This window comes from Glycine max, chromosome 4 (genome assembly GCF_000004515.6).
Source record: "Glycine max cultivar Williams 82 chromosome 4, Glycine_max_v4.0, whole genome shotgun sequence".
Taxonomy (NCBI): domain Eukaryota; kingdom Viridiplantae; phylum Streptophyta; class Magnoliopsida; order Fabales; family Fabaceae; genus Glycine; species Glycine max.
In genome coordinates, this window is record NC_016091.4 from 21,035,257 (window position 1) to 21,049,838 (window position 14,582).

Genomic DNA, 14,582 nt, shown 5'->3' on the forward strand with positions numbered 1-14,582 from the left:
ATCTGGTGGTGAGGGCAGCTTGCACACAATTTCTTGAATCTTTCCCAATACTCATACAAGCTCTCTCCACTAAGTTGCCTGATGCATGAAATGTCTTTTCTAATGGCAGTGGTCCTAGATGCAGGGAAGAATTTCTCCAAGAACACCCTCTTAAGGTCATCCCAGCTATTAATGGACCTGGGAGCAAGGTAGTACAACCAATCTTTCGCCACTCCCTCCAGAGAATGAGGAAAAGCTTTTAGAAAGATATGATCTTCCTCGACATTAGGGGGTTTCATTGTGGAACAGACAATATGGAACTCTTTAAGATGCTTATGAGGATCTTCACCTGCAAGACCATGAAACTTGGGAAGCAAATGTATTAGTCTACTCTTGAGAACATATGGAACATCCTCATCAGGATATTGAATGCACAAGCTTTCATAAGTGAAATCAGGTGCAGCCATCTCCCTAAGAGTCCTCTCACGAGGTGGAGGTTGAGCCATGTTCTCAGTATGAAAATTAGTAGTTGAATGCTAAAAATCATAATGTTTAGAATCACCAGCAACAGAATACTCAGAATGCTCAAAATGATCGAAATGCGCAGAATGATCAAGATGGACACTATGCCTAAATAATCTATGAAAGTTTAGAAAAATAGGACAATAATACTTGAAAAAAAAAACTTAGTAAACAACTGATTTTTCATGTAGGGAAACTCCAACCGGCTGTAGCGGGTTGTCATACTATGATAAATTTTTTTCTACCCCAAATGCATATATTATAATAGTCATTCTGATAACCAGAGCAAAAGTTATGGCCGTTTTAAGTTTTGCTAAAAACAAGTTCCCAAATTTTTTGAATCTCTTAAATTCAGCCACAACAAGTGCTTCTGGTATTTTTCACACAAAATATGGATTAAAAGAAACTACCACACAAAAAATCAGCCAAGAATAACAACTCTAACTATTAAAACAAAAATCGTCAATTAAATTGTAAAATCAGTCGCTAGTTCTCAGTCGCTAATCACTATTCACCGCATTACACAAAACTGAAACATGGAAGCACTAAATAGGGGACGCGATTCAAATGCAAAACAGAACACTACACAAAACAAAACAACACACACTCATAACACTAAACAACAGAGCTACACACAAAACAACTAAACACTATTATGAACCTTTGGATCATCTAGGAAGTACCCGAATCAAATAAACATTAAAAATGCAGTATCTAGGAAGTGATCCTAGGTCATCTCTTAGTGTGCAATGATCAACCAAACGCTCATAACATATGTTAATCAAACAGTAACGAAGTGGGGGGGGGGGTTGTTTGTTTTTGTAATTTAAACAGCAAGCAAACTTGAATAAGAAAATAACATAATTAAAACATATTGTTTCCCCTTGATTCAAAAGCAAGTCACTTATCCTAGGTTACGAGAATTTATCCCTAATCAGTTCAACCACTTAATCCAACTCGAAATTAATTGACTAAGTGAAAATTAACATAAGGCTGTCATTATGTGATTAAGCAACACATATACCAATTGATCCTCTCACATGTCCATTAAGCATGAACGAAACTGATCATTAAGCGTAAACGTAAATTAAGCACAGAGACAATTAATCAAGCATCAAGCATGCATGGATTAAAGCAACAAACACAGAGCAATTGGTGAATGGGAAAAACTGATCAGAATTTAATAGTAATAACAAAACCTCAAAGAGAGAGTTGTGCTTAATCCTCATGAGAAAACAACATTGGAGACTCAGCCTTCCATTAATCAGCAGAAACAAAAACGAATTCAAGGGCAGAAGCAGAAAAGGAAATTGCAATTTGAAGCAGAAAATCAATTTTGATTGCTACATGAACAGTGCGCGTGAACAGTAACACAAAACTGAAAAATGCAAAACCCTAAAAAAAGCATACAAATCTGTTTTAAGTCTGTCATACCCTAATTTCGTCCGGGGACCATCTGTTTGTTGGGATGCGACTCTCGTCTGACCACTTTGAGGTACTTGATACTCATCGTTAGACAAAACGTGAAGTTTCATGACATGCCGGAAGTCAAAAGGAAGCATTGTTGCACAATCCGTGAAGTTCCGTGACTTGTCGGAAGTCAAAAGAAAGTGTTAACGCGTAATCCGTAAAGTTCCGTAACATTCCGGAAGCCAAAGAGGGGACGGTTGCGTAATCCGTAAGGTTTCGTTACATTACGGAAAGAAAACACGTATCGTTACGTAATTCGTAAAGTTCCGTAACGTTACGGAAAAAAGAATCAGCAAAAAAAAAGCAAAAGGGGAGTGTATTTAGTAAACAGGGTGTGTAAATAAAAAGGAGTGCATTTAGCAAAGGGGAGGGGGTGAACTTATCAAGATCCTCCACGTTTTGTTGGAAAATGGTTTCCGAAACTTCCGAGGCTTTCGTAACGCTTCTGTAAAATTCCTAAAACTTTGAGTAAGCCTATTTCACTTAATATTGGTGAAATAGAAGAGGAAAAAGAGGGAAATCAAGTCCTATATGCTTGCTTAAAGCTTCCGTAAAATTTCTAAAACCCTAAATAAACATATTTCACTTAATATGGGTGAGAAGGCAGAGAAAAAAAGAAGAAAGTCAAGTCCTATATGCTTCCGTAAAGCTTCCGTAACATTTCCATAAAATTACGAAAGAAGGGGGTGAACTTATCAAAATGGGAGGTGCAAATAGCAATTTTGAAATTTTGAATTTGAGCCTTTCAGAGTATTTTCGAAGCAGGATTGCTTCTGGAGGAAGCAACCCAGCTCGCCTGGGCAAGCTGGGTGGCAACCTCCTCCCCCTTTTTCCTAAAAATAGGCAAAAGGGGGTTGTTCTAAATATCCATCAGCCCCCTGGCTATGTATTTCAGCTGTTTTGGGTGGAAAAAATTGTTCCGTCAAGCAAATCCAAGCCGAGGTACTTCTGAACGCTTCCAAGATGTTTCCGTGAGCGAATCCGTGAAGGTTTTCCGTCGTTCTTCACCGTTCTTCATTCGTTCTTCGTTCGTTCTTCGTTCGTTCTTCGTTCTTCAATGGGTAAGTTTTCGAATCCGAGACTTTCAATTCATTTCTTGTTTTTTCGGCTTTCATCTTTATTTCGTTCATTTTCGGTTTTCTTTTCTTCCGTCTTTAACGCGCTTTTATCGTTTATTTAAGTCGTTTTCTCACCTAATAAATGATAAAATGAATTTCAACCGATCATTTGTGTTGTAATATCGTTTAATCACTTTTAAAACAAAATCTAACCAATCGTTCACGTTGTAACCTCGGTTAAACCAAAAAAAAAGAAAAATAATAATAAAATAATCAAAATATCTTGAAAAATAATAATAAAATAATCAAAATATCTTTGAATAAAATAATCAATTGACTAATTACCAAAGTGAAACTAAGGCTAAAATCAACTCACAAATCAAGCTTTGTCCGCAAAAGTCACTTAAAACCATTTTTAAGGTCCAACGCCTTACACGGTCCTCTTTGCTTTTATCGGTTAACATGGACCGTTCAAAAGCATAAAATCAACATGTAACTTTACCGCTTTTGCAAGAACTACGTAGGTCTAATTTCCTCATCGCAATTGAGGATACGTAGGAGCAAAAGCCCCGCTTTTGTCGACCACCCCAAGAGATCGTTAATGGTCCAATGCCTTAACGTTTCTCTCCTTTCAAAACCAAGAGAACGTTAATGGTCCAACGCCTTAACGTTTCTCTCCTTTCAAAAACAAAAGATCGTTTAATGGTCCAATGCCTTAAACGACATTTGTTCAGTCAAAATATATATTGCAAAAAATGATAAAAAATAACTTAACCAACGTTTAGTTCTCGAAGAACTACGTAGGTCTGATTTCCTTACCACAATTGAGGAATACGTAGGAGCAAGGGAAACACCCTTGTCGACCACAAAAAAATAAAAAATATAAAAGGTACAACAAGACATAAAGACGTAAAAGGGAACATAAAACAAATTGAAGTCATGTTTGCACACTTGATTAAAGGTTGTCGTCCCTTGTGACGGACGCGTGGGGTGCTAATACCTTCCCCGTGCGTAAATACAACTCCCAAACCTTTCACTTAAAGTTCGTAGACCACGTTTTTTCCGGTTTTTCCGATGTTTTCCTCGAATAAACGTTGGCGACGACTCCGAGCATCTTCCTCCCATGGAAGACGCACCCGTAAGCCTCGCGTCGCCCTCCCGCCGAAGGGTAGGTTGCGACAGTTGGCGACTCCACTAGGGACTATTGTCAGAGAGTTAGGCCAATCAATCAGTGTGCTTTCTTTACTATGACTTCCCTTTTGTTCTTGTTCTTTGTGTATTTTTTCTTATGTTCTTGTGTATATAAACTCTTTTGATGCTTTTAGTGTGTTTTAAAATGTATGCATGAGGTAAATATTAATTCATTTGGTGCACACAAACACCAACACTATTTGCACACACGGTGAGTGGAAAAAGGGCCATATACCCGGTTCGTGGGAACATAAGGAGTGGAGGTGAATCTATGATCATGCTAGGTCTCCGACTTGCTTGATTACAGTGAACCCTCATCTAGAGTTTTTCTCTTTAACAACATGTTGTTGCTAGTAGTCCCTACTGCTGCAATATGTTCTTCGAAGGGGATGATACCTCTAGAGACCATCAAGAGAGATATGACCACCTTGGGAATTATCACTAAAAGCCCTTTTAGCTCCCTCCCATATGGGTCCCTAAAATAGGGGCACGGAGCAAGCACGCTACGTGCTATTTTTCACACTGCCATGCATGTAGTCAAATGTCGTGTACCCCTTTGATTATATTTGTTTGTGGATAGTGTCGTACTATGCACATTCCCATGTTGTGCCTTATCATGCACGAGTTTCGTCTTGATCCCCTCTCTTTGGCAAACCAACGGAAGGTCCGTGTCACCTTCTTAAATACATACGTCGGGCGCCGTGCTCCCCCAAGACGTTGTATCTAAGAAGGAGACAATTTCTCGGGCTCCCATATTCATAAATTGCATCTGTGTCATATGCATTTCTTCATGCATTCATCCATTCCACCAATGATAGATGTCGAAGTTTTGATTCGCACTGGGTTTTGTTTCACTTTAGTAAAACATGGGAACAAATCAAACCGGAAAATTTTTTTGTCAAGTCAAGATTAAGGGCCTAGATATCACCAACATTAAGGAGTTGGGGCGGTTGATGGGACCCCTCCAAATGCAAGCCTTCCGCAAGGTGTACGGAAAGATTTTAGATTTGACCATAGCAGAGATATCCACGGAAGTCATGGTATCACTCACCCAATACTATGACCAGCCTTTGAGATGCTTCATGTTTGGAGACTTCCAATTAGTACCGACTGTTGAAGAATTTGAGGAGATTCTAGGATGTCCTTTTGGGGGAAGGAAACTGTATCTTTTCTCCGGGTTTCTTCCCTCCTTGAGTAAGATTGCAGTTGTGGTCAGGGATTCGGCAAGAGAATTGGATCGTGTAAAGCAAACTCGAAACGGCGTAGTGGGCCTACCATGAAAGTACTTAGAAGGCAAGGCAAGGGATATGGCGAATCAAGAGGAGTGGGTCCCGTTTATGGACATATTAGCATTGCTAATCTTTGGGGTTGTCCTCTTTCCAAACATGGATGGTTTGGTGGACCTAGCCGCAATTGATGATTTCCTTGAATATCACCATAGCAAAGAAAGCCCGGTGGTAGCTATCTTGGCAGACTTATTTGACACATTTGACCGAAGGTGCGAGAAGAGTAGCGCACGGATCATCTTCTGTTTACCTGCTCTTTGTGTATGGTTGGTTTCGCACCTATTACAATAAGATATAAGGCATCCATGTCCACTTCGAAGCCATCGCTCGTGTGTCAAATAGAGAATAGTAGTTTGGGACCAACACTTGGCTGGGATAGGAGGTAGAACAATCAGTTGGTTTCCTCGATGGAAGGAAAGAAAGGAGGGAGTCCTCTTCTCATGTGGGGACTACCCAAACATCCCGTTGATAGGGACGAGGGGTTGTATTAACTACAATCCCGCACCCCATGAGGGGAGCACCAGCGGAAGAGAGCCTTTCTCCTTTCCTTGTGAGAGATTTCGGCGCGCAAAGTTTCAAGATTATACGAAGAGTCCATAAGGCGTGGGAAAGCCCGTTAAGGAAAGATAAAGAACTTAGGGGCATCCGTAATGGCATCATGGTGGTTATCATGAATGGCTGAAAGTTCGTACACGAGGGTTAGATTGGCTTTCCAAGTTAAAGATTATCGACGAAATGAACTTCGAAGCTTCGGAAGAGGATGAAGAAGTCCGAGCTCTAAAAACAGAACTAGGAAAAGCAAGACTTGCCAAAGAAAAATTCAAGTTAGTCCGCTACAAACGTCTGCAAAGAGTGTGCCGGGTTACGAGAAGAAAATGCAGCTACCGCAAGAGCCCTTGAAAGAGAAACCAAGAAGGCTCACAAGGAAGAGCATGGTCGAGACAAATTTTGTGGAGCTTTGTGGGGCAACAACAATGAGCTCAAGCTTCGAAGGGAAGAGAGAGACCGGTCACAAGCACATAGCATGGTCTTGAAAAAGGAGTTAGCTGCTTGCTCAAGGTCCAAGAGAAACTTTTCTCAGCGTTTATGCGAGACAGAGACCAACATGTTAGCCATCGTCAGCAAGTACCAAGAAGAATTAAATCTAGCCACGACCCACGAGCACAAAGTGGCGGACGAGTATGCCCGAGTGTACGCGGAAGAGGAGGCTAGAAGGAGGGTGATCGACTCGTTACATCAAGAGGCAACAATATGGATGGACCGATTTGCTCTTACTTTGAACGGGAGTCAAGACCTTCCCCGATTGCTAGCTAAGGCCAAAGCAATGGCGGACACCTACTCCGCCCCGAGGAGATCCACGGACTTCTCGGCTATTGTTAGCATATGATAGACTTAATGGCCCATATAATTAGAAACCGCTAGGAAGTTTGTATTGTCGCTCAGATCTTGACTAGTTATAAACTTTCTGAATAAAATGAGTTTATCCCGCGTTTTTACTCCAAAGATCAGTGCGAATCAAATCACTCCCGCATTTTATCTCTAGCATGCATTCATATCATGCATCGCATAAGCATCTCTTCATGGCATTATAATAAACATATCGTTCCTGCATTTTTCCGTTATCATATTCCAGCATCACATTTTGCATGAGTCATTGCATCATCATGCATATGCGTTCAACATACTTTTTGTTCTACAAACTGCATACCTTTTGTTTTCATGTTCGCTCATGCATGATCCTTTCATTTTCCTCTGCAAAACAAAAACAAAAAGGGAAGCATGAAAATTCATGATGCATTCTTAGTTGCATATATTTGGTACCATGAGCCAACCATGTTGGGATCATAAACCCGTTTCACTTAAAAACAAAATAATTGAACATGGTACCTAATGCATGGTTAACTAAGAAAATATGTTTCTTCGGGCATCTCAATCCATATCATACGTGTTCCCGAGTCTTTCATCTCTATGAAATGTTGTCAAGTATTGGCGATCAAAATTGCCATTCCTTGGGTTATGGGGTTGAACCAAGCTCATGCTTTTGCGAAAAAGGTTCATCAAGTCAAGTTGAAGTATGGAAGTAACCACCCTACAAAAAAATTTGGGCAAAAGATGGATCAAGTTACATTGCTGCTTCATCTACTGCCAAACACATTTAGGATTGTTGATGTCCTTCTTACTTCCAGTTTCACCTTCACAAAGATGTCATGGACCATGTTGAAAATCTAAATTGATTCAACCCCATATCCTGCGTAAAAATTCGCAATACTTCAACTGTGCATCATTTGCATACATCCATGCTTTTCATTGGTTGCATCGCTCATTGCATTCTTTCCTTGTAAAATAAAATAAAATGAACTTAATCATTATTATCAAAAAGAAAAGAACACGCTTTACGATGCCCTTACCGAACTCATGCTAGAGCTAGAGTAATGGGTAAAGCAGAGGAGGTGCAAGAGAAGGTGAAGGCCGACATGGAGGCCATGAAAGGGCAAATGGCCACAATGATGGAGGCCATGATGAGTATGAAGAAGATAATGGAAGCCCATGCGATTGCAGTTGCCGCTACCAGCGCTGTTGCTAAGGTGAACCCGATGCCCCCATCTGATCTCAACCAAATGAATCATCCAACCTCAGATATGGTGAGCAAAGATTTGGGAAGTACGGACAGCCCCATGATGTGCAAATTCAAAACGAGCACGCCTTCCCGCCATATGGCTTGCCTCCCAACTATGCACCACCCAATGTGGCGTACACTCCCAATGAGAATGCCAATAACTCCACTCCTATACTCATTGAGAGGCAACAACCTCAATTTGATCATGCACATGTCTCTCGACCCATGGGGGAGACACATAAAATGCCCCACCACAATCTAGCCGACTTCGAGCCTTGCCTCGGATATGCCACTGAAGGGCAAGCAGTTGGTGGTATACCCCTGCAAAACACTTTGGAGGGCCCTCAATTTCGCCCCCAACCACAACCCTCACATTCCACAATGGTTAAAAACCCTCATGCTATGGCAGAAATGGGAGAAGTTGGATCATCTAGAGGAAAGGCTCAAGGCCATTGAAGGAGGCGAAGATTATGCCTTTGCTAACCTAGAAGAGTTGTTCCTAGTACCCAATATCATCACCGCTCCCAAGTTCAAGGTGTCGAACTTTGACACGTACAAGGGGACTACTTGCCCCATGAACCATCTAAAGATGTATTGTCGGAAGATGGGGGCATACGCAAAGATGAGGACCTGCTGATACATTTCTTCCAAGAAAGTCTTACTGGGGTAGCTGTTACCTGGTACACTAACTCGGAACCTTCCCGAGTCCATTCTTGGAAGGACCTAACGGTTGCCTTCGTTAGGCAGTATCAATACATTCTGATATGGCTCCAGATAGGATGCAACTGCAGAACATGTGCAAAAAGGGGTATGAATCTTTCAAAGAATACGCCCAAAGGTGGAGAGACCTGGCAGCTCAAGTGGCACCTCCAACGATGGAGGAATAGATGATCACAATAATAATAAACACATTACCAGTGTTTTACTAAAAAAATGGTGGGTTACACACCTTCAAGCTTTGCAGATTTGGTCTTCGCTGGTGAAATGATCGAAGTGGGTCTAAAAAGAGGCAAATCTGATCATTGCGCTTTGATAAATGCAAAAAAAACTGGGGCAAATGAAGAGGGTGAGAATGAGGGAGAAACCCATACTGCGACTGCCATTCCTATACAACCAAGTTTCCCACCAACCCAACAATGTCATTACTCAGCCAATAACAAACCTTCTCCTTACCCACCTCCCAGTTATCCACATAGGCCATCCCTAAATCAACCACAAAGCCTGTCTACCGCACTTCCAATGACGAACACCACCTTTAGCACAAACCAAAACACCAACCAGGAAATGAATTTTGCAGCGAAAAAGCCTGTAGAATTCACCCCAATTTTGGTGTCCTATGCTGACTTGCTTCCATATCTACTTGATAATTCAATGGTAGCCATAAGCCCAGCCAAGGTTCATCAACCTCCATTTCTCCGAGAATACAACTTGAACGCAATGTGTGCTTGTCATGGAGAAGCCCCGGGGCGTTCCATTGAGCATTGTAGGGCCCTGAAGCGTAAGGTGCAAGGTCTAATTGATGCGGGCTGGCTGAAATTTGAGGAGAATCGCGTGTAAATCCTGACATTGACAACAGATGCCACACATGGGGCAATTTTGAAAGCTGTCGTTAGATGTCTCTAATGACTCATCAGGATTTTCAAGTTTATACCATTATTGTAAACCACAGTTACAATGCTAAATAAAATGGATAAAATTGATATCTTTGTCCTTCATCCTCTCACAAACACATCTTTGCTTATTCAAATTTCACCGGAATGTGGGTGCAAGCCATTGGTCTATTTGCTCAAGCGACCTGCGCTCCTGAGTTTGGACTTCCAAGACCGTTCAATCAGAAATTACTCGTGCTACACATTTGGTGAGGGTGCCGTAAAATGAAAAGTAAAGCAAAAATAAGTTTCAAAATAAAAATAAAAAAAGCATTTGATTGATTGTGTTTTCAAGTAAAAATATAGACGTTCATGTAACCTCATTTGACTTAATCCGTCGATTGAAAAAATCCTTCAACTATTTCTCATACTTGGAAAATTCTTTTTGCAAGAATCAACCGCTTCTTTCAGTCTTCCTTGCTAGCAGGTTGTGAAAACAAAACAAGGATGGATACCTCAGAGCCTTACACTGGGGCATTGAGAGGCATCGTGCATGAACCTCAAGTGAACCTAGGGGCAGATTAGAAGTTCTCACCCAATAGGTTCCCTGCTACAAGGTCATGACGAAAGACAACGATTGGTACCTCAAAGCCTTACACTGGGGCAATGAGGGGCACTGTGCATGAGCCTCATGTAAACCTGGGGGCAGATTAGAAGTTCTCACCCAATAGGTTCCTAGCTACAAGGTCATGACGAAAGATAACAATTGGTACCTCAAAGCCTTACACTGGGGCAATGAGGGGCATCGTGCATGAGCCTCAAGTAAACATAGGGGCAGATCAAAAGTTCTCACCCGTCGATGTTTTTAAACAAAAAAAAAGGGACAAATCCTGGAATTTCAATGGATTGATTAGACATCAAACGACTCCATTGCCGTCACTCCAAAATGGTCAAGTGACTAAATCAAACAGAACATACACTCTGAGGGAGTTCCCGGAGCGATTTGCAAAAGATAGGATAAGGTTGCACGAATTATCACCTCTTTCAAAAGGACAGTCAATCTATGTTTTCCAAAAAAAAAATTAAACAAAAATCAAAATCACAAAGTAGGGAAAGAATGTCATGAACATTGTACAACTTTCTATTGCATTGCATTATTCCATATGAAGTCCGCATTTACCAAATTTCACGACAAAGGTTGCATGCATCTGCATCCCTAAGAATCATGTTAACTGCATAGATTTCCTACATCTCATATTTAATCTTTCGAATTTGGGATGATCGGCCCTCTCAATGAGTTAATCTCGTGCTTTCTCATAAAGGTGGACCCTTGGGTACTAGTACCTATCACCTTCAAAGGACTGCACATCCTCACCTTCAGAGGACCACACGTCCTCACCTTCAGAGGGCTGCACGTCCTCACCTTCAGAGGACTGTACGTCCTCACCTTCAGAGGCTGCACGCCCTTGCCATCAGAGGACTATACTGTTGGATCAAGTGGCCTCAGAATAATTAAGAAGGGGGGGTTGAATTAATTATTCCTAAACCTTTACTAATTAAAAAATTACTCTTTTAAGGCTTTTACTTTTGTTGTTAAGAGAATATGGAGTAGAAGAGAAACTTAACAAAAAGTAAAAGCGGAAATTAAAATGCACAGCGGAAAGTAAAAGAGTAGGGAAGAAGGAAACAAACACACAAGAGTTTTTATACTGGTTCGGCAACAACCCGTGCCTACCTCCAGTCCCCAAGCGACCTACGGTCCTTAGGATTTCTTTCAACCTTGTAAAAATCCTTTTACAAGCAAAGATCCACAAGGGATGTACCCTCCCTTGTTCTCTTTGAAACCCTAGTGGATGTACCCTCCACTAGAACTGATCCATAAGAGATGTACCCTCTCTTGTTCTCAGTCAAACCCAAGTAGATGTACCCTCTACTTGTACCACAAAGGATGTACCCTCCAATGTGTTAAGACAAAGATCTCAGGCTGTTACACCTTTGATACTTTGTCAATGGGGATACAAAAGAATTCTCAGGCGGTTAAACCTTTGAAGGTTTTTGTATTAGGGAATGGGAAGAATCAAAAGAATTCTCAGACTGTGTCGTTTTGAATTCTTTGACAAGGGAGAAGGGAGACACAAAAGAATTCAGGTGGTTAGTCCCTTGTTCTTTTGGAAAAGAGAGAAGAGAGACACAAAAAGAATTCAGGAGGTTAGTCCTTGGCGAATTCTTTTTGGCAAAGGGAGAAGAGAATGAAAAGATGAATAGCACATGTTTCCAAGGTTTAGAAAACCAGAAAACTTCAGAAAGATTTTGGTACAAAGAAGAAGAAGTTCAAAGAGATTCAAGGCTTGTAAAGGATTGTATAAGATTAATTTTGAAAAGTAAAACAAAGCCTTGCTTTTATAGACTCTTCATGTCTGGTCAGGAAGGCCATTCAGAAGAGTTATAACTTTTAGAAAAACTTAAAACCCATTTGAAAAAGTCAAAACCTTTTTGAAGAGTTACATCTTTTGATTTTTCAGAAACAGTCACTGGTAATCGATTACCAAATAAGTGTAATCGATTACACAAAGCTTTTGAGTGAAACAATGTGACTCTTCACTTTTAAATTTGAATTTCAACGTTCAAGGACACTGGTAATCGATTACCAAAACATTGTAATCGATTACAGCCTTTTGAAAATATTTGGAACGTTGTAAATTTAGTTTGAAAACTTTTTCAAACTCATTTTGCTACTGGTAATCGATTACAACAATATGGTAATCGATTACCAGAGAGTAAAAACTCTTTGGTAAAGGTTTTGTCAAAAACTCATGTGCTATTCAAAGTTTTGAAAAAACTTTTTAATACTTATCTTGATTGAGTCTTTTCTTCATTCTTGAATCTTGAGTCTTGAATCTTGATCTTGATTCTTGAGATCTTGAGTCTTGATTCTTGATTCTAGGCTTTCTTCATGAGTCTTGAATTCTCCTTGATTCTGGAACTCTTGACCTGTTCTTGATTCACTTGAGATGTTCTTTGATTCACTTGAGTTGTTCTTTGATCTTTTGAGCTTTTTGTTCATCACCTTTGTCATCATCTTTTGTTGTCATCATTGTTATCATCAAAACACTTTTGAATCATTGTTGATTCATCATGAAGCTTTGCTTCCACATATACGTCCTCACCTTCAGAGGACTACACGTCCTCACCTTTAGAGGACTATACGTTCTCACCTTCAGTGGATTGCACACCCTCACCTTCAAAGGGCGACACGTCCTCAACTTCAGAGTGCTGCACGTCCTCGCCTTTAGAGGGCTACGCGTCCTCACTTTCAGTGGGCTCCATATCCACGCCTTAAGGTAATTTAAGGTCCTCTGCCCTTAATGCTTAACCGAGACTTGCGCTCCCGGTTAAGGGGCCAGTAGTTTCCCTTTATTAGTTCTTTTTCCTGGGCCGCCCCCTGATATTGGAAGAGGGCCAACTATGCAAGTACAACCAAAGGAGGAGGCTATCGTGTAGCTACTGTGCATACGGGGCAAGATTTCACCCGCGCCACTACAAAGAGATGAGTGCGGATCAGGCGCACCAACATGACCATTCTTACACAGATATGGATGACATTGCAACTTAGCAACATTCTGTCCAGCGACCACAATACCGATCTCCCCATGCGGAAGTGTTAGTTGGTCTGTGCCATTCCGACATAGGTAAGTATGCACGTGGCTTAACTGATTTCTGATGCCATCCACTATTTGCAGGGGTCGCGCCCATAAGACACCCAGTGGACCCGGAGAAGTCCAATAGGGCCTTGGGATTTTCAGCTCTGGTTACGGGCCTCTGTCAGTTCTACGGAGTGCCCGTCACCCCCAGCAAGGTCATCAGGCCTCCTACTAACCGAGCTTTCATCAAGAAGTATTGTGCCCCCAGGCAGGTAGAGGGCAAGACACCACAACAGCCTGGGGATGGCCAGCAACAGGCAACAAATGCACCACCGCCACCTCCAGAGCCCCTCAGCTCATCCACAAAAAGGTTAGAGTATTGCCTACGACACATGGCCGACCAATAGGCAACCAAGTCCAAAGCCAAAGGTAAGCATAGTACTAGGTCCGTGACCGACAAGTCATCATGCGTCCAGCTCAAGACGTTAAAGAAGCGCTACTAGGAGGCAACCTAGTACCTTTTGAATCTATGCTTGTTATTTGATCACTTTTTATAGTAGGACACACCTAGTTGCTCATGATCCTAGGAATTTAAATAAAACAAGCACAAGCTCGAAAGGTAGTCATACCTCACAAAATATATGTATGTGTGTTTAGGTATGAGAATACCTTAGATATGCATGTATGTAGCAATTAGGTAGCAAGATACCTTAGATATATATATATATATATATATATATATATATATATATATATATATATATATATATATATATATATATATATATATATATATATATATATATATATATATATATATATATATATATATATATATATATATATATATATATATATATATATATATATATATATCTGTGTGTGTGTGTGTGTGTGTGTGTGTGTGTGTGTGTGTGTGTGTATATGTTTAGGTAGCAAGATACCTTGGATATGCATAGCAAAAATACCTCACAAAAATATACACATTTTTAGGTAGCAAATACCTCATGAAAAAAAAAACAAAAACAAAAACAAACAAGAACAAAAAATATATCTTTCAGTTGAAAAGGCAACATGCTTTTGAGAAGAGATAACTTCCAGCTTTTTTTTGAAAAAAATTCACTGATCATAACCAATTTTTGAAAGAAAATGTATATACACCTGAAGGGTGAATGCTGTGAAAATTTTCCAAAATGCCCAAAATGGACTCGGATGAATGCATGAATTGA

General features: G+C 40.6%; 1 non-coding gene across 1 annotated transcript; it reads left to right on the forward strand.

Moving 5' to 3' along the window:
- Positions 1-107, forward strand: LOC113001523 (small nucleolar RNA R71). The gene has a single exon (XR_003266918.1). It is a non-coding gene; the product is annotated as a small nucleolar RNA R71 (small nucleolar RNA).
- Positions 108-14,582: the final 14,475 nt, after the last annotated feature.